A 19,641-nucleotide genomic window follows, 5' to 3' on the forward strand; every position below is an offset into this window, starting at 1 on the left:
AATGGAATGGAACGGACTCACTTCGGATTCCAAGCTACTCTGCCTCCTCGGACTTACCAGGGGTACCCGCTCTTCGGGGGCCTCGCTCTCTCCTTTGTTTTTCAGGTTACAGTCTGGAACCGGTACTCGCTCCTCGAGGACCCTTGTTCCCAGACTTGCTCTGTATTCTCTTCTGCCTGGAAACCATCACTGCCAACTACATCAGTGAGTTACCATCGCTCTCTCAGAGCTTTCCCTGGAACCAGGTACTCGCTCCTCGAGGGCCTATTCATTCCAGTTCCTGGGCTTCTATGAGACCATTGTGTGAGTGTTCTATCAAGGTTCCTTACCTGAACTCTGCATACCATGCTTACTCACTATATTCAGTTTCTCAACAGCTCAGCCATCCAGGGATCGCTGTTCCAGTACCTGAGGGACTACGGTCCTGCCGGGCACTCCAGCTCACTACTGCCACCTCTGGTGGTTCCTTATATGGTTTAATAAAAGATCTAGTGTGTGTCTGTTTACAAACTCTGAGCCTGATCGGTGGTCCCTCTTGGGAACTTCCCCCCTGGGGGCGTGGTCATCTGCCACTGGCCCAAGGATCCACCCACAAATGTCCCTATCTGTTTGCTAACTCCCTAACAGAATGCTAACTCCTAACAGACTGCTAACTCCATGGATCTGGCACAACTCCATGCCTTGCAGGCCATACCGAGCCTGGCCCAGCGCATTACGGAGCAGCAAGAAGCCTTGGAGAAACTTACTTCAGCGTTTCATCAGCTACACACAGAAGGTTCAAGGCCCAGCCTCCAACCAAGAAGGTCAGTTACAGGAGGTAACTTTAAAGACTGCTGTACTGCTGGAAGCTCCAATCCGCTTTTCCAGAGAAATCTAGAAGACCTGGGGCTTTTTGAACCAGTGCTGCATGCATTTTGCCTTACAGCCATCTCTATTTCCTACATCTCTCTCCAAGACTACCTACATCCTTTCATACCTGGATGGTAGAGCCTTGTCTTGGGAATCCACCTTGTGGGAACGCAAGGACTCCATTTTGCAGGACATAGAAGGATTTATGGACTTGTTTAAATCCGTTTTCGATGACCCTGCTCGAACATCTGTAGCCAGTTCTGCTTTAGTGAATTTGAAGCAAGGCAACGGATCATTGGCTGAATTTGCCATAGAGTTCAAAACTCTTGCTGCAGAACTCCACTGCGACCCCAAATGTCTCAAGACTCACTTTTGCAGAGGCCTGTATAACCGTTTGAGGGACGAGCTGGCCGCTCGCCAAATACCTGACTCGCTGGACGAATTAATAGCCTTGGCCACTCGGATTGATCACCAACTCCGGGACAAGGTGAAGGAATTCCGGCCTAAGGTGTCACCCAGCTTAAAATTGGCTAGTGCTGTCTGTGCTCCTCGGATGATTCCAGTAACCCCTGCTGCTGATAAAGATGAACCAATGCAACTTGGTCATGGACGCTTGACCTCCAAGGAGAGAAGATTTCAGAAGAAGCGCGGCCTTTGCATGTACTGTGGTCAGCCCGGCCATAATGTCTCTACATGCTCCATTCGTCCGAAAGGACGGACGGGCCAAAGTCCTACTGGAGGACTATCCTTAGGCCTTACTGCACCCTCTCGTACGCTCTCTCTCCCAGTCTCTTTGACCTACGGACCGATCACGGTTCAGACTCCTGCCCTGGTGGACTCAGGGGCAGGAGGCAACTTCATTCTCAGATGTCTAGTGGAAGACCTGAGGAGTCCCCTCATCAAATTAGAAGATCCACTACTGTGTTACAACTTGAAGTGGGCTTTGGACGTTCCCCAACTTCGCCACTTCCACAGAAGATCTCAGTGACGTCCCCAGCAGCATCCATCGCTGCTGACATCTACAACATACTCAGCAAATTTTCTTCCAAGACTCAAGATCTACCTGTCATCAATGCAGAAGACGATTTAGAATACAAAGTTGAAGAAGTCCTGGACGTTCGTAAAAAGAGGCGAGACTGTTGAATACCTTCTAAAATGAGAAGGTGTCGGCCCAGAAGAAAACTCTTGGGAGCCTCAGACCAGTATCCTGGACAAAAAGATGCTTCGTCAGTTCCACCTCGTGCATCCTTCAAAACCTAAGCCTGGTACCCAAAGAGGAAATCGCCGTTTGAAGGGGGGTACTGTTGTGTCCATCTGTTCCCGATGCCCTCTCTCCGCCCTCCTTACCTCTTCGGCGACTCCATCTTCGACCGCAGGAAGATTGGCTGCCGCGGTGTCCTTCTGCCGAAGTTCCCCGGCGACCCCGGACCGGCTAGATGCTGCAACCTGCCATGTTTCCTGGAGGCCTAGGGGCGCGCACACAGCGCGGCCCCGACGTAAGTACCGGTGATGGCGCGAACCTCAGGGGCATCCACCTGAAATGACGTCACCCACAACGGATATATAAGGTCTTAGAATTTGCTAACACATTGAGTTAGCAAGGAATGGAATGGACTTGCTTCGGATTCCAAGCTACTCTGCCTCCTCGGACTTACTAGGGGTACCCGCTCCTCAGGGGCTCACTCTCTCCTTTGTTTTTCAGGTGACAGTCTGGAACCGGTACTCGCTCCTCAAGGGCCCTTGTTCCCACACTTGCTCTGTATTCTCTTCTGCCTGGAAGTCAATACTGCCAACTACATCAGTGAGTTACTATCGCTCTCTCAGAGCTTTCCATGGAACCAGGTACTTGCTCCTCGAGGGCCTATTCATTTCAGCTCCTGGGCTTCTATGAGACCATTGTGTGAGTGTTCTATCAAGGTTCCTTACCTGAACTCTGCATACCCTGCCTACTCACTATATTCAGTTTCTCAACAGCTCAGCCATCCAGGGATTGCTGTTCCAGTACCTGAGGGACTACGGCCCGGCCGGGCACTCCAGCTCACTACTGCCACCTCTGGTGGTTCCTTATATGGTTTAATATAAGATCTAGTGTGTGTCTGTCTCCAAACTCTGAGCCTGACTGGTGGTCCCTCTCGGGATCTTCCCCCCCCCGGGGGCGTGGTCATCTGCCACCGGGCCAAGGATCCACCCACAAATATCCCTATCTGTTTCCTAACTCCCTAACAGATTGCTAACTCCTAACAGATGCATTACTACCCTATGTGCTATTCACAAGCCACGAAGTACCAAGGGTTTTTCCCTTTTGAGTTATTATATGGGAAGAGACCAAGCAGAATCTTGGACATAGCTCTGGAGATGTGGAAAGACAAAGCAAATTCCAGGCAGAAACTCATGGTCTATGACTTCTGAGTGGAGGTAAAAAGGTCTGGGGAGGTGGCCCATCTATGTCTAGAAAAGGATCAAAGCTCCCAAGCTGAGCTTTCAATTGCTCCACAGTCCATAGAATATTCCAGCTGGGGGGATCACATCCTTGTCCTCCTCACATCCTCGGAAAGCAAGTTGTTAGCCCATTGGCAAGGGCCCTATGAAGTTTTTGAGAAAACAGGGCCCATGGATTCCAAAATAGCTTAACCAGATAAATGAAAAAAACCCTCAAATCTACCACGTAAACCTCCTGAAGAAGTGGGGTACACAGGAGTATGGAGTGGTAAAGAAAGGAGAGTTTGGCCCCGAGGTCGGACCTGAAGTGGAACAAACCAGGTTTCTTTCGAAGAGAAGCTGTCCACTGCACAGACAGCTGACATAAAGCAACTGGTAGAGAAAAACAAGGAGATCTTCTTGAATCTGTCCGGTTGTACCCACCTGGTGCAACATGACATCATTATGCCTCCTGAAGTTGTGGTATGGCAATGACTCTATCAAATTCCCGAAGCCAGGTGCCATGCTTTGAGACCAAAGTGAAGGTGATGCTCCAGCTCGGGGTTATAGAAGAATGTAACAGTGATTGTTTGTCACTTATTGTATTGTGCCAAAACCAGATGGAAGCATAAGGTTCTACATTGACGTTAAAAAAATCAATGAAGTCTCAAAACTTGACAAGTATCTGATACCATGAGTAGATGAATTGATTTGAGCATCTGGGATCAGCCCAGTTCATTTCTACCTTGGTCCTTACCAAGTTTATTGGCAGGTGTCTCTCATGCTAATGGCAAAAGAGAAGACTGCATTCTCAATGCCAGGTGGACTTTTCCAGTTCACCATTCTCCCTTTTGGACTTCACGATACCCTCGCAACATTTCAACGATTGATCGACTACCTGCTCTACCCACATCAAGGGTTCGCAGCCGCCTACTTGGAAGACTTTTGTGGTATACAAGCCAGATTGGAAGACACATATAAGCCATCTTCTGGCCTTGTTAACCATTCTGAAGAAAGCAGGGCTAACAGCTAACCCCCAAGAAGAGCTTGCTGGGAGGGCAAGAAGTCTAGTATCTTGGCTACACCCTGGGGAAGGGCAAGGTCCATCCACAGACCAGGAAGATCAAGGTGATCACCCGGTTGCCAGTCCCGCAAACAAAAGTGAAAGTGAGAATGTTCCTAGGCCTAATGGGATTCTACACAAGGTTTATCCCCAATTTCCCCAATTACTCAGAAAAGGCAGAGCCTCTTACAAGGCTGTTGGTATAGAAAGCACCAGAGAAGGTCCGGTGGTTAGATGAAGCAGAGAAGGCCTTCAGGGCTGTGAAAGAGGCAATATGCTCTGAACTAGTCCTGATAAGCCAGCTTCATCAAACCCTTCACGGTGCAGACTGATATTTCAGAAGTTGGCTTGGGAGCCATCTTAATCCAAGAGAGGGATGGTCAAAAATATTCAGTGGCATACATTAGCTGGAAGTTGAAGCCATGAGAAAGGTAGTACTGAACATTAGGGATGTGAATCGTTTTTGAACGATTAAAATTATCGTCCGATAATTTTAAAATCGTTATAAACCGTTAGAGTACACGATACAATACAAATGCCCACGATTTATCGTCAGGAGCATTTATATTGTATCGTTAAATAGGGCACGGGAATTATTTGGGGGAGGGTGGGAAAACCGGCACACCAACACAACCTCTAAACCCACCCCGACCTTTTAAAACAAATTCCTTACACTCCCCCACCTCCCGAACCCCCCCAAAATGTTAAATTACCTGGTGGTCCAGTGGGGGGGGGGGGGGGGGGGTCCCCAGCGCGATCTCCCGCTCTCGGGCCATCGGCGCCATTTTGGCTACCACTGATAAAAAGGCACCGATGGCCCGAAAAAAAAAATCCACCCCGACCCTTTTCAAATTACCCCTTTGCTTCTCCCACCCTCCCGACCCCCCAAAAAACCTTTTAGATGTACCTGGTGGTCTAGCGGGGGGTCCAGGAGCCATCCCTTCAATCATGCCTGTGCCGGTGCTGGAGGTTTCAAAATGGCGCCGATCGCCTTTGCCCTTAACTTGTCACAGGGAGCGACTGTCGCTCCCTGTGACAAGGTAAGGGCAAAGGCGATCGGCACCATAATGGCAGTCGATCGCCTTTGCCCTTACCTTGTCACAGGGAGCGACGGTCGCTCCCTGTGACAAGGTAAGGTTAGAGAATAGGAACAAGAAGTCCAATGCGAGGGTGATAAAATAGTTCCTGGCCCTTCAGCCCATCAATTACAAGAGCCAACATATGGCAGGAAGGTAGAATGCCAATATGGATTTCATGTCGTGAGGTGTCTCTTGTATAGGCAGATACTCATCCTAGCAAGGCTGAGCTGAGGGGGAAGATATGGGAGAGAGAATACTGGAAACTCCCTCAAACTACCTTAAGGGACTGGCCAAAGAGATCTAGAGGGATCTTCCTTAAGGATCAGCCCTGCAAGGGATTCTGGGCCCAGGGAGGATCCATTCAACCTAACACAAGTTGCTGGGGTTAGAGAAGCTCTGGAGAACAGGCAGGAACCAGGAATATGCCAAGACCTGCTAGGTATGATACCCAGTATTTGAAATACCTGAACTTCAAGGTGAGCAGTCTAATTTGCTTGTTTTGCTTTGTATTGCACTTTGTTTCAACTGCAAATAAACTGCACTTAAGGATCAGCCAGCATATGCCACCATTTTCCTCTGGCTGTTTCCAAGCTGCTGCCGCTCAAGTTACCACAGGGACTTTTTGTGGAAATGGAATTTGTGCGCACATCTGCCAAGGGCGGATGGGTCTCAACTAGGCAGACTGGATGAGCCATTTTGGTCTTTATCTGCCATTATTTTCTATGTTATTATCCTGGTAGCTTCCTGATGAGACATTTAGGGTATGTTATGAGATTTGGTATCTCTGCTTACATGAAGGAGGTTGACAGGTCAAAACTAAATACAGATTGTTTGCTCATCAAAAGTTATACGCATGTCTAGGATGTGCCTGTAGCCAATCAGAAAATGTTCTTTGTCTACCCTATTTTTTTAAATAAATACATTTATTTATTTACTTATTTAATATATGTATGTGTAGTTCTGATTTAACAGTTGTGGGGTTTTTTTTGTTTTTTTATCTTAGATATTTCTGCCTCCCAGAATCAAGAACACCAGCTTTGCATTTTGCAATAAGATACCCAGAAGGATGACTTTGTCCACAGGAGTTTATCCATCTCTCACCCCTTTCCTGCCTGACTTTCCTGCCCTGTTTCTTCCTTTTTATTACTGTTGCCCTTTGCTCTCACCGGAGTTCTATTATTTTGTATTCTTTTCTACAGATGTTGAGTGAATAGATTTGTGTTTTGTTTTGTTTTAAAGAGGCTGTTGCTGTGAGGTATTTTTTCTTCTGTACTCTAGGTTCTTCATTTTTCTTGATAAACCCCAGCCCAAAAGAACTGTTAAGAAGCAGAACATACAACAAGTTAATTTCATGAGCTCCTCGTCTGTTCTAGCTCACCCCTTTCCTGTTGTATACTCCATGACATCAGTGGTCTTCAGACCTCTTGCCACTAGGGCTGAAAGAATAATTGATTTTCTAAATCAAATTACTGTACATCATAAGCAGCAAACTGATTGTTGCAATATCTGTATCATTTATGGGGAAACATGTTGCACCATGGATTAGCTGAAATTTACAAAAGGTTGGATCTCTTGCTCTTGAAAATCACAAATCGAAAAAATGTCCACAACCACTATTAAAACATAGGGATTCTACAAACTGATGGGGAGAAAAAGCTGTAATAATTTAGTCTGTATTGAAACTCTTGCTCTTGAAAATCACAAATCGAAAAAATGTCCACAACCACCATTAAAACATAGGGATTCTACAAACAGATGAGGAGAAAAAGCTGTAATAGAATTTAGTCTGTATTGAAACTCTTAAGAAAGATTTGACGTTAACAGAAACTGATGGTGTTAATGTTACAGAGTCGTTAAAACAGAAAAATCCATGCACATATACTGGACACCAGGGAACAAACACAAAAATTAGTTGAAATTGTGAGCAGCAGCGTCAGTCATCATCACGGCTTCAACCCTGACTATTGTCCAATCACGCATCTTTCATATGCATTCATAATTCAGTACATTCCAAATTCAATTATCGTTTAGAAATATTTTTAAAAATCCATCTAAAATTGAAGTAGATCTGACGTTCATTTATCTTGTGCTGGAATATTAAAAGAAAGGGCATGCAGGGTACAAGTTCAAAGGAGTTTCCTTAGGAAATGTAAATGTCAATGAGGAAACAGATTTGGAAGGGGATGTGAGGAAGGTGAGGAAGGGTGAGTGCTAGGTGAGAAGCACATTAGCCATTAGAAGTAGCTCAAGCTTTCTCTGTTGCTTTAGTAATGGAGAACACCCTTTTGTCCAGATAGAATGAGACTCTTTAGAATGGAATGTGTGACAAAAAGATAAGACACATTGGAATCTCTGATGGTGCTAAAGGCAGTTTATCTGCTTTTATTGAAAAGGGGTTTACTGCTTTGTTAGCAAAGATTTTGGACACTCAAGTTGATCATTCCTTGAAAAGACAAGATGCATCAGACAGCAAAGTCAAAATTTAAAGCTGCTTTTGTAAAGCCTCTTTTGCAGGAGATGCATTTTCTGTCCAAGCGAATTACAGCAGGAGAGAACTCTGGAAAGAAAATGGATCCTACTTTACTTAGAACCTTTTTTTGACTTACAAAATCAGATAAGGAACTAATAATAAACCCTGATAAAAAAAAAAAATTGTTTGCCATAGAGGGTCCATGTATTTAATGATTTGCCTAGAGCTACTTGAGCTTGCTAGAAAAGATTTGTATCTTTAAAGTTTGAATTAGCAGAATACAACGATTGTGGGGAATGAATGGCTGAAGGGAATCCTCAGAATGTTATCAGAGTCTTTCACATCTATGTCACGTCTAGTTTAAATTCAGCTGATATCAGTCTAGTTTGCGTGCATGTGTGTGTGTGTGTGGTAATGGTGGTGATTGGGGGTGGGGGAGGAGGGGCATAGGAGAAGCATTCAGGTCATGGCCCTTTCAGAGTTCTACAAATCTGTGAATTCTGCAGTGCACCTGCCATTGATCTGTGACGAGGCAAGAGGATGCAACAATTCAGTCATGCGTTGCGTAGAACTTAGAATTGATCTTAACTGTAAGCTGGATATATTTTATGATTATAACCAAGCAAAGCAATTTTTAAATAAAATTGCTTGGGAATCATGATTTTTAAATGTGTTTCTTTGATTGGAAAATAAAGTTATTGCATTCAATGTCTTAAGATTTATCTGTAATATACATGTATCTTTATGATAAGATTCGTGAGGCAAGGGAAAAGAAAACTGTTTCATTGCTACATTTATGAGATTTCATTGTATAGCTTTTTGTGCTTGCACCTCTAGCCTCTACCTTTCACAAAAACTGGAACATTTTTATCTGTAAGCGCTTTACTTTTATAATTGGATTCCATGTCTGGCTTGGTAATTATTTTCAGATATTCTTTAATGATCTGTAAAATGTAATAAAAATAAAGTTTGAAAAAAATCACAGGGTTTCATCCAAATGAATGGCAGTCATGAATTTGCTCAAAATTGTCTCAGATTATGATTAAATTGGAAATTGTAATCATGGCTTTATTGTTTGAAACATGATGAGAATCCATTCTGTGTTGTCTGGGCTGATAAATGCAACATCCAATGCCATGGAGAACTGCAAATTAACTCCAAGACACTAGGGATACTTCCGTTCAGTTCCAGTCTTAAAACTCCCATATATGATACATGGCTACAAGCCCCAGCATGCTAAGAGACATGAAAACAGCAAAAAGAAAAGCTCTGGGGCTAGAGCAATGATTTAGCAGCGGTGTTGTGAGCTACTGTGCAGGGGATCCAGATTGAGTGCCCAGCTCCCAACTGCTTCTCCTCAATGACTGCAGCATTGATAAGACCTCTGCTGGGGAAGGAGTCCAAGCCATCACTCAAGAGTGGGCACCTGCTGGATGGCTCAGGAACATGCTAGTGTAGGATTCCAGCAGGAGGCATGCTCTACCTCTCAGTCAGAGGCCCGTCAGTGCTATCACTGCACTAGATAGAAGGGCAAAGAGGTAATTGGGGGGGGGGGGGGGGGGGGGGGGGCAGGGACTCTGTACAGCTGCGAAAGAAGGTACAGGCCATGGCTCTATCACCCATTTCCAGTCCAGCTGAAGCCCAAAGCTCCTTTGAGAAGAAGCTCCCCAGTCCAAATCAAATTAACAATCATAAATTCAGAATGACCTGGAATTTTTGTCGTCTATATGTAGAGTCACAACGTAACCCAGGTCAATGCAGAAAAGCCGATCTAGTCCTGATTTTGCACCATTGCATGCAGGAGTTGTAGTTCAGATTTCAGGATACTATGAATATGCTTGAGATAGATTTAAGAACATAAGAACTTGCCATGCTGGGTCAGACCAAAGGTCCATCAAACCCGGCATCCTGTTTCCAACAGAGGCCAAACCAGGTCACAAGAACCTTGCAATTACCCGAACACCAAGAAGATCCCATGCTACTGATGCAATTAATAGCAGTTGCTATTCCCTAAGTAAACTTGATTAATAGCAGTTAATGGACTTATCCAAACCTTTTTTAAACACAGCTACACTAACTGCACTAACCACATCCTCTGGCAACAAATTCCAGAGCTTAATTGTGCATTGAGTGAAAAAGAATTATCTCCGATTAGTCTTAAATGTGCTACTTGCTAACTTCATGGACTGCCCCCTAGTCCTTCTATTATCTGAAAGTGTAAATAACCGATTCACATCTACTCATTAAGACTTCTCATTTATTACAATGAAGGCAGTGCATGCAAATCTATCTCATGTATATTCATTGTAGATATCCTGAGAAATCGACCAGCAGGACAGGTTTGAGAAGCCCTGCCCTGTCTGTAAATTTTGCCATAGTAACACCACATTGTCAGGCTGATGCAATACCATGTGCTCAGGCTAGCACACAGGTTAATGAGTGGTTGGATGCACGTTTTGGATGCGCGTTCATAACCCCTGATGCAATAAGGGAATCAACATGTCCAAAACGCACGTCCAAACCAGGGCATAGCTAATAACGCTCATCACATGTAAATGCCATGTTGATAAGGTTATTAGCTATTACCCCCGATGTAAAAAATAACCGTACACCTAACGTGCACATTTTGACCCTAAAAAAATTAATGCCAGCCCAGAAGCTGGTGTTAAGCTTTGAGGAGCCTCAAAAGTTGATTAGAAAAGCTATGATTTTCTGTGGTTCCTCCGACATCAGAGCAGCAACGGAAAAAAAAAAATTAAAAAAGGCTCTACGGCGGTCAAGTTAGGAAAACAGACACTCTATTTATGAGCGTCCGTTTTCCTAACCCGCACACAGCCACTTATGGGTGCCCGATGCCAAGGAGGTGCTAGGTTGCAGAATTTCCACTAGCGCCTCCTTTTTAACACAGTGGCTCATCTGCCTACTGTATTGCTTGCCAGGGAAAGGTAGATGGGCACCTCTAGAGGCAGCAGGAGGTGGGTGGATATCTACCCAGATCCCAGGGGTTTTTTTTTTTTACATTGGGAAGAGTGTGATTTTTGGGCCATAGTGGCTCTTTACATTTCAGTACTGGAGCATCGGGACGTGTCCTAACATTCTATTTGCTTTTTTGACTACTGCTACACACTGTCCACAAGGTCTCCAAGGACCTGTGTGGTGACTCCTAATACAGAACCCAGAATTGTGTAAGAGAATAGCTCTCAAAAGTTAGCCATAGATGTTCTCTCCTCCCCAAAGTTCCCTTTCCCTTCAAAAACATTTTTTTTGGACTTTTATGATATCCATATAGATTAACATTGCAATCGAATTATTTCTTACTGTATATAAAGAAGCCTCTAGATGGCAGCCAAGAGTCACTACCATTACAAGTCCAACTATAGGAAAGCTAATGGAATGTACTAAAATATCCAAGGAGATACCATTGTATTTGTGAATATAAGAATGGTGGGGTTTTTTTTTTTTTTTTTTGTTTTTTTTTTAAATGAACAAACAAATGCAAAAAGTCTGTTAATTCACATATTGTGCATAAAGGAAAAAACACCAGGGCAATATCAGAACAAAAGGTATGTATATGGACAATCATATGAGACAGCAAAAACATTCAGGACCACTTTTCATCCCTTAAAGTCATGTTCTGATTATGATCTTAGTCCATAAATAATATGCAAAAAATATGTGAGTCCATTCAACGTCAAATGCTTAGCAAGCTATGTCAAATATAATAGGCTTAGCTCAAATATGTGTACAAATGTGAGCATCCAGACCAGTGATTAAGTACTTCTTCAATAATTCAAAGCCTTTTTTTTTTTTTTTGCCAGCAAGCATTGGCAGCAAAAAGGAGTGGGCCACCAAGTTGCTGGCCTAATCAACTTTTAGCAGGTCAGCAAATCAGAGGCCTTGTGACTCTGACATCATTTCTGCGCTGGCCGGCACAGGAACAGCAAAGAATGCAGGAGAGAGGGATGTGTAATGTTTGTGTGACAGGGTCACCATAAATGGCTGTCCCAACCTTCTTGAGCTTACTTGAAGCTCAATTGCTGGGTAACCATGACCTTTTTCTGAGTGCTAGGGGAGTTTAAGAGCACTGCAGAGGGTGCCACATATGGACTGGCAGTGCTGTTTTCTTCCTTCGCTGGGAGCTGGGGCTCAAAGAGAATGCTGTTTCAGATAATCCCCTACATCACTATGCGCTGATAACATCTGTATACAACACACAGGCAGCTGCAAGAGCTGGCTTTGCAAAGACTGCTGGGAGATTCCAGGAGCCAGGCAGCTTCCTGCAGTTTGTTGGGGAGAGAGCCAGCAGTGTGCTGGAGGCATCTGCCCAACTTTTTTTTTTTTCTGAACCGAGGAGAAGAAATTACTGCTCTGTTTCTTCTCCACTCTAGGGACACCTCCAACAAGCTCTAGCTCTCTTTCCTCCTCAGCTCACACAGGTGCTGCTGACTACTGAATCTCTTTGGAGGCAAGCTCAAGCTCACCACCTCCTTCCCTGCTTAAGGTAAGGCAGCGTCATTTGTCTTTTCTGGGACAGTGGGGGTTGGAAAGCTTGCAACTGAAAGAACTGAAAGCTTGCAACTGAAAGATGCCTGGTTTTCTTTTTGGAGCAGATTAAAATATAGTTCCCCCCCAAAATCCTTTTTTTTTAGTCTGTTTATCCTGAAAGGTAGTGTTCAGTTACCTACCTGCTGTGGGTTTCTTTTTTTTCAGTTTTCCCTGTGTGTGTGTATGAGTTTAGTGTAAGTGTTTTGCCCCACCCAGCTAGGTATATATTTTATTTTCTCTCCTTTTTCCAGCCATGTAAGCCTTTAATTTTCAGTTCTCCCTCTCCTCCCTTTCAAGATAGCCTAAAACAGGGCTTCCCAACCCTGTCCTGGGAACTCCACAGCCAGTCGGGTTTTCAGGATATCCACAATGAATATGCATGAGATAAATTTGCATATACTGAGTTTCTATGGTATGAAATCTATTTAAAGCGCCAGCGGCGTGAAAAGCCCTTGGCCCCACCAGAAGTCCTCTTCAGTCTACTTCCTGCTTCAGATCTATAAAAGGTCCCAAAAGCACAAAGGTAGGCGATCTAGGAAAGCCGTTAGGAAATACAAAAAAAGATAGATGTAAATATGAAGTATCTAATCAATGCTGGATTCAACAATTGCATTGGTCATATTGTGCAGCTGATGTCATAAAAACTCTTGCAGTCCACTTATAAATACAGGTCTCCATTTGAAATGCCAAACCATTGTTGAATCCAGCATTGATTAGATACTTCGTATTTACAAGATTAAGATTGGCTGTACAAACGATAAGATCTAATATTGTTGCGGATCAGACAGACACAAACACAATTAACAAACAAGCTCATGACTTGTTCCAAATCAAGAGTCCATGATTGGATATTTAAGCCCCTGAGGCAGCCGTCATAGCGGTGAAACTTGGCCAGAGTCGGGCAATATCATTTTTTACGTCTCCACTTCAATAAAAGAATTGAAAAATACTTAAGGCATCTATCTTTTTTTGTATTTCCTCAGACCTATAAAAGGGCTCACTTCCTGTTCCTCGAGGCCTTCGGACCGGACTTCATGGTTGCCCATGTTCTTCTGTACCAGTCCAGGTCCTCCGTGGTCTTCACTTGTCTAGATGGCTCGTTCTGTGTTGCTGGTCTCCTCGGCCTGATGATCTTGGTCTCGTCCTTCGTTGGACCTCCTTTGTCGCCTGTTCCAGGTGCTGCTGTTCCGTGGTTCTGTTCCTGAGTCCTGATGTTCCAGATGTTCCGTGTTCCTGAAGTCTTGGTCCTGATGCCTTTGTCTTCACCTCTACAACCAGTTCCCAGTTTCCTGCGTCCACCTTTCCTGACGTGCCACCATCGTGGTCCATGACAGCCCATGGGGGGCTGTGTAGGGCGAATCGTGGTACAAGCCCTTCTCGTCTGCAGCGCAAGTCTCTGGAAGACCCTTGTTTTTAATGTTGCGAGTAACAAGTTCCGAGTTCCAAGTTCCGAGTCTTGAATCCTGAGTCTTGAATCCTGTCCCGGTCTTCGGAGTTCCTTGCCTGCTTTCGTCCATGCCCAAGACTCTGCCAGAACCTGCTTCGTTACAGCGTAGTCCGCGACCAACCACAGGTGGCTATGTAGGGCACGCCCCACTGCAGGCCTCTACTGAATCTTCATCATGTTCCAGTCTCAAGTTCCATTACTTTGCTGGAGTCTACCTCACACTCAGCGTGGTCTGCGACCAACCATGGGTGGCTGTGTAGGGCACGCTGTGATGCAGTTCTCACCCAGTACTTTTGCCTGAGTCCTGAATCCTTGCCTGAGATCTTCTGAGTAACCTGAATCCTTGTCCGAGTCTTCTGAGTAACCTGAATCCTTGTCTGACTCATTCCAAGTTCCAAGTCTTCGTTTAAGTCTTCCGAGTAACCTGAGTCCTCGTCTGAGTCCTTCCAAGTTCCAAGTCTTCGTCTTGTTCCTGCCCTCAGCCTCCGTCTGGCCTCACACACTCGTCATTCCCAAGTGGCGGGTCCGAAAGGGCTTTCGAGTGGGTGGAGGGCTACTCCTGAGAACAGCATTGCGTTGCTGTGTCTTCTTGGTGTGTGAAGGTCCAGCTGATCCTGCTTGGTGCCTGTTCCGAATTCCTTGCTTTAGTCCCAGTCCTGCTTTGTTCCTTCTCCACCCGTGCTTGTATGCGCTCACCTCCCATGGTGTGGCTCGGGGCTCCTCTCTGAGTCATGCCGTGGTTCAGGGGCTCACGCTCTCCCATGAGCTAGCGGCCGCGTCCGTATCAGGACCGGTAGCTCGCGGTCGCAACACTGCAGCACTGAACTCAGACTCGCCAGTTCAGGTTACATTGGCCACCCTCCAGTCTTCATGCACAACAAATTAACCCCAACAATAGATTACAAATTACCAGTAATAGATCTGTGTATACCTGTGTGTTGACAGTTTCTATGAGGTCATTGATCAAAAGTAAACATTTAAATGGATAATTTGGAGCTAAATGGATAACTTCTGAGTTAGCCATCTAAATGGCTTCGAATATTGACCTCTTTGGCTTTTCTGGAGTGGTAGAAGACAAATCAGATATCCCTCCAATAAAGTTCAATAATAGAAAACAGTACAGAAACAGCTAGCTGAACACCTGGATAACAATAACATACTGTACCCATCTCAACACGGATTTCAAAAACACTACAGCACTGAGACTCTGCTACTCTCTCTAACAGATAACATTCTAAGAGGCTTTGATAGTGGTAAACACTATATTCTACTAATGCTTGACCTATCGGCAGCCTTTGACACAGTAAACCATAAAATACTACTAAATAGACTGGAAGAAATCAGATTACATGGCCTAACATTAAATTGGTTTAGTTTATATCTGAACAACAGGTTTTTCCAAGTTCAGATCAACAACACATTATCAGAAAAAATTAATCTCAAAACAGGAGTTCCACAGGGATCAGCCCTATCTGCGACCCATTTTAACATATACATGCTGCCATTATACCACTTACTTGCAGGACTAGGAATTATACACTACTTTTACGCCGACGACATTCAACTAATTCTACCCATAGAAGACACTTTAGAAAAAGCATTAAACCTAGCCAACATGTACCTAAGCATCATAAAACAACTACTGACACAAATGGAACTTGTAATAAATATTGATAAAACAGAATTTCTACACTTAGAACGAAAAAATTCTGTAATCAGTCAAACCTTAATATTACTCAAAGACAACCAGAAAATTGAACTAGCTGGAAAAGTACGTAACCTGGGAATAATTATAGACCCTGAAATCAATCTGAAACAACACATATCACTAAAATTAAAGGAAGGTTATGCAAAGCTCATGGTACTCAGAAAACTTAAACCACTTCTAACTCAAAATGACTTCTGAACAATACTACAGGCACTAATTTTCTCCAGCACGGACTACTGCAATGCCCTTATGCTAGGACTACCTAATACGACATTAAGACCACTGCAAATACTTCAGAACACAGCAGCTAGAATACTAACTGGAAAAAGAAGGAGGGACCATATAACTGAAACCCTAGCAGAGTTACATTGGCTACCAATTGAACACAGAATTAAATACAAAACTCTATGTATCATTCACAAACTAATTTATGATGAGAAATCAGATTAGTTAAACACAGCATTACGGGTACACCCTGCACACAGGAACCTCCAATCAGCAAATAAAGCACTCCTAACCATTCCATCAGTTAAAACAGCAAGACTGACCCAAATGAGAGAAAGAGCCCTATCACTAGCAGGACCCATAATCTGGAACACAATGCCTCCAGAGATCAGGCTACAAGTGATCTCAAGACATTCAAGAAAAGTTTAAAAGCATGGCTTTTTAAACAAGCATTTTACAAAGAGACAAGAGAATAGAGAGAAATTATTCAGGAAAGACATAAAGGCACCGACACACAGTACTTAGGACTTTACAGTAGATTAGTCTATGAACTCTACAGAATAAGCATAACTATAATACTATGTGTGATAAAACTACCCGTGTATGTCTTGGTACAATTGGTCTTGAACTACTTCGCTAAATGACTATGTCTAATGATTTATTGTAACCAAACCTTTGACGGCACCTGTTAGAATGTACTATAGTACACTTTCACCTACATTAATTATGTGGATCTAAGGGCTTTGAACAAATGCCTGATGAGGGAAAAGTTCAAGATGTTTTCTCTAAGACCCTGATGACCTTTCTAGAAAAAGGGTATGGGCTATGCTCTCTAGATCGGAAGGAAGCTTATTGCTTACACCCACATAGAGATATTTCCAGGTCACAGCAAATAGGAACGCATCACCTCCAATATCAGGTATTTCCAGGGCTTAATTTGGGGGGAATGGGGTGGAACACAGTTCCCTCACTTCTTTTCAGGCTTAAGAGGCAGAGGAGCAGTGGTGCTCTACTCTAGTCCCTCCCCTCCAGGCAGCCTGCAGGGAAGAGAAGAGGAGAGGATGAGTCTGGAACACACAGAGAAGAGAATACCCACTCTGCTCTCTAATCCAGTCCCTATTGTCTTGTTCCCCCTCCCCCCATTTCTCCTCCTGTGTTGCAGGGAACAAAAGGGGAAGGGGCGATACTAAAGCAGACAAGGCAGAGCAAAGAACAGACACAAAAAAGGTTTGAATTAGCACAAGCTGGAAAGTTGGGCAAAGAAATACAAATTGTCAGGGCTTCAACCATGATCTTTATGAATGGCACTATAGCTTACAATTTTCAAATTTATGCTAATTCATCCCCATTTTTTTGTACATTACTGAGGTCTTAATTTCTGGCAGAGCAATCCAGAATGACATTCTGCCACCTTTTTTTCTGGGACCCGAGAACACGCAGCAGAGGCAGCAGTGTGTATGAACTTTCGCTCCTCTAAGGAAAAAGAACAGAGCATACATCATTTGTGGCCCCCCAAGTCCTTGGAGGAAGCAGAGCAGAACAGGGAGTGTTGGAGCTGTTTACTCTGAGACAAGGGCAGCCATATGGTTTTGTATCGGTATGTGTGTGTGTGTGTGTGTGTGTGAGAGAGAATTCACAACTGGCCCTAGCCCCAACCCCACCCATCTCACCACCTCCACAATTCCACTTCCTTTTTCTCACAAATTAAGCCCTAATTTTTGCCTTCAGTCTGGAGTCAGCATCCCCTGCATTCACAAAATATTTGTGGTGGCAGTGCACATACGCAAATTGGTGGTGCTTCTGGTTCCCTAGCTGCACAATGGGCTGGTCAAGAGCACATCTTGAGCTGGTGCTTTAGAATCGCTGAGCAAAACCATCCGGGTGTTGAACTTGTTAGGGTTTGTCATCAACTAACCCAAATCCCATCATCTCAATTGGAATTTAAAGGAGTGCTGCTAGGCATGACTCAGGCAAGAGCCTTCCTCCCACAAGAGAGGATTACCGCATTGAAATCCACTGTGGAGAGAAGAAAAATGAGTCAGAAGACATCCAGATAGAATATATTAAGATTGTTGGGCATGATGGTATAAACAGTTCATGTTACTTCCTTGGCACATGAGAAGAGTCAAATGGACCATTGGACTGAAGTGGAATGAAGCCACTCAAGATCTTCGGGGCTGCATGAATTTCACCCAGCCTTTGAAAGACTGTCAGTCTTGGTAGATAATTCATTCAATCTGGTCAGGACAATACACTTCCAAATTCCTCCAATATATTGTTCTAACTGTGACTGCATCCAGTCTCAGCTGGGGAGCCTGTATAGAGGAACTCTGCATCCAGAGCCTTTGGTCTGAAAAGCTTCAGCAAATAACTTCCTAAAGCTAAGGATGGTACCATACTCTGTAAAGGCTTTCAGGGATCAGTTAGCCAACAAGGTTATCCGCACCCAGACAGATAATCAAGTAGCAATGTTCTTCTCCTGTGTCAGTAGACCATTCAGATGTGCATCTGGGCCATTTGTCAGGGAATGGGTGAGGAGAGTGTCCTGGCAGTCAGGTACGGGAACCCCACAAATGGTCCCTGGGCAGGGGAGTAGCAAACCAAATATTCTGAAACTTAGGCAAACCCATGGTTATGTGTATTTCCTCTGAAAAGACCTGTTCTTCTGCTTCAGAAGGGGGACTCAAAGCAGCCTCAGATGCCTTGACCTGTACTAAGGTAAGAGTCTTTTGTATGCTTATTTTCCAATTTCTTTAATGGAAAAGATCTTGTTGAAACTCAGAGGAGACCAGGGAACTATGATTGTCATAGCTCCCTGTTGGCCAGACAGATTTGATTTCCAGTCCTGTGGGAGATGTCAATCAGGAATCAAATCAGGCTAGGAAATTCCCCAACCCTCATCATTCAAGACTGCGGGCTTTTGTGACATCCCAATGAGTCCCTAGACCTCACAGCCTGGATATGGAGAGGGTAGCTCTGCAAACCCTTGATCTTCCTAAGGACATGCCTTGTATTCTTCTGCTTCCAGGAAGTCCTATAGAATGGAGAAGGTTTGCCTTTTGGTGTGTTGGAAAGATCTCCCTAGATCTTTTCTTCTACTTCATTTAAAAACTGCTCACATCTGTCTAAGTAGTAAATCACCTGGACCGGATGGTATATACCCCAGGGTTCTGAAAGAACTAAAATTGTGTAACCTATCATTAAAATCATCCATTGTACCTGAAGACTGGAGGGTGGCTAATGTAACCACAATATTTAAAAAGGGCTCCAGGGGTGATCTGGGAAACTGCAGACCAGTTAGCCTGACTTCAGTGCCAGGAAAAATAGTGGAAAGTGTTCTAAAGATCAAAATCACAGAACATATAGAAAGGCGTGGTTTAATGGAACAAAGTCAACCAAGGCAAATCTAGCCTCACAAATCTGCTCCACTTGTTTGAAGGGGTTAATAAACATGTAGATAAAGGTGAACCGATAGATGTAGTGTATTTGGATTTTCAGAAGGCATTTTAAAAAGTTCCTTATGAGAAGCTTCTAGGAAAAGTAAAAAGTCATGGGATAGGTGGCGATGTCCTTCGGGTATTACAAACTGGCTAAAAGACAGGAAACAGAGAGTAGGATTAAATAGACAATTTTCTCAGTGGAAGGGAGTGGGCAGTGGAGTGCCTCAGGGATCTGTATTGGGGCTCTTATTTTTCAATATATTTATAAGTGATCTGGAAAAGAATACGAGTGAGGTAATCAAATTTTCAGATGATACACAATTAATCAGAGTAGTTAAATCACAAGCGGATTGTAATAACTTGCAGGAAGACCTTGTGAGACTGGAAAATTGAACAA

At 44.0% G+C, this 19,641-nt stretch overlaps 1 protein-coding gene across 1 annotated transcript in view; it reads left to right on the top strand.

The window, feature by feature from the left end:
• Window positions 1-8,861, top strand: part of RAC2 (Rac family small GTPase 2) — a 110,047-nt gene extending 101,186 nt beyond the window's left edge. The window contains exon 7 of the mRNA XM_029590058.1: window positions 6,413-8,861. The gene's annotated coding sequence lies outside the window, so the exon portion shown is untranslated. The remainder of the gene's footprint in view (window positions 1-6,412) is intronic.
• Window positions 8,862-19,641: the final 10,780 nt, after the last annotated feature.

Source organism: Rhinatrema bivittatum, chromosome 2, assembly GCF_901001135.1.
Source record: "Rhinatrema bivittatum chromosome 2, aRhiBiv1.1, whole genome shotgun sequence".
NCBI lineage: Eukaryota > Metazoa > Chordata > Amphibia > Gymnophiona > Rhinatrematidae > Rhinatrema > Rhinatrema bivittatum.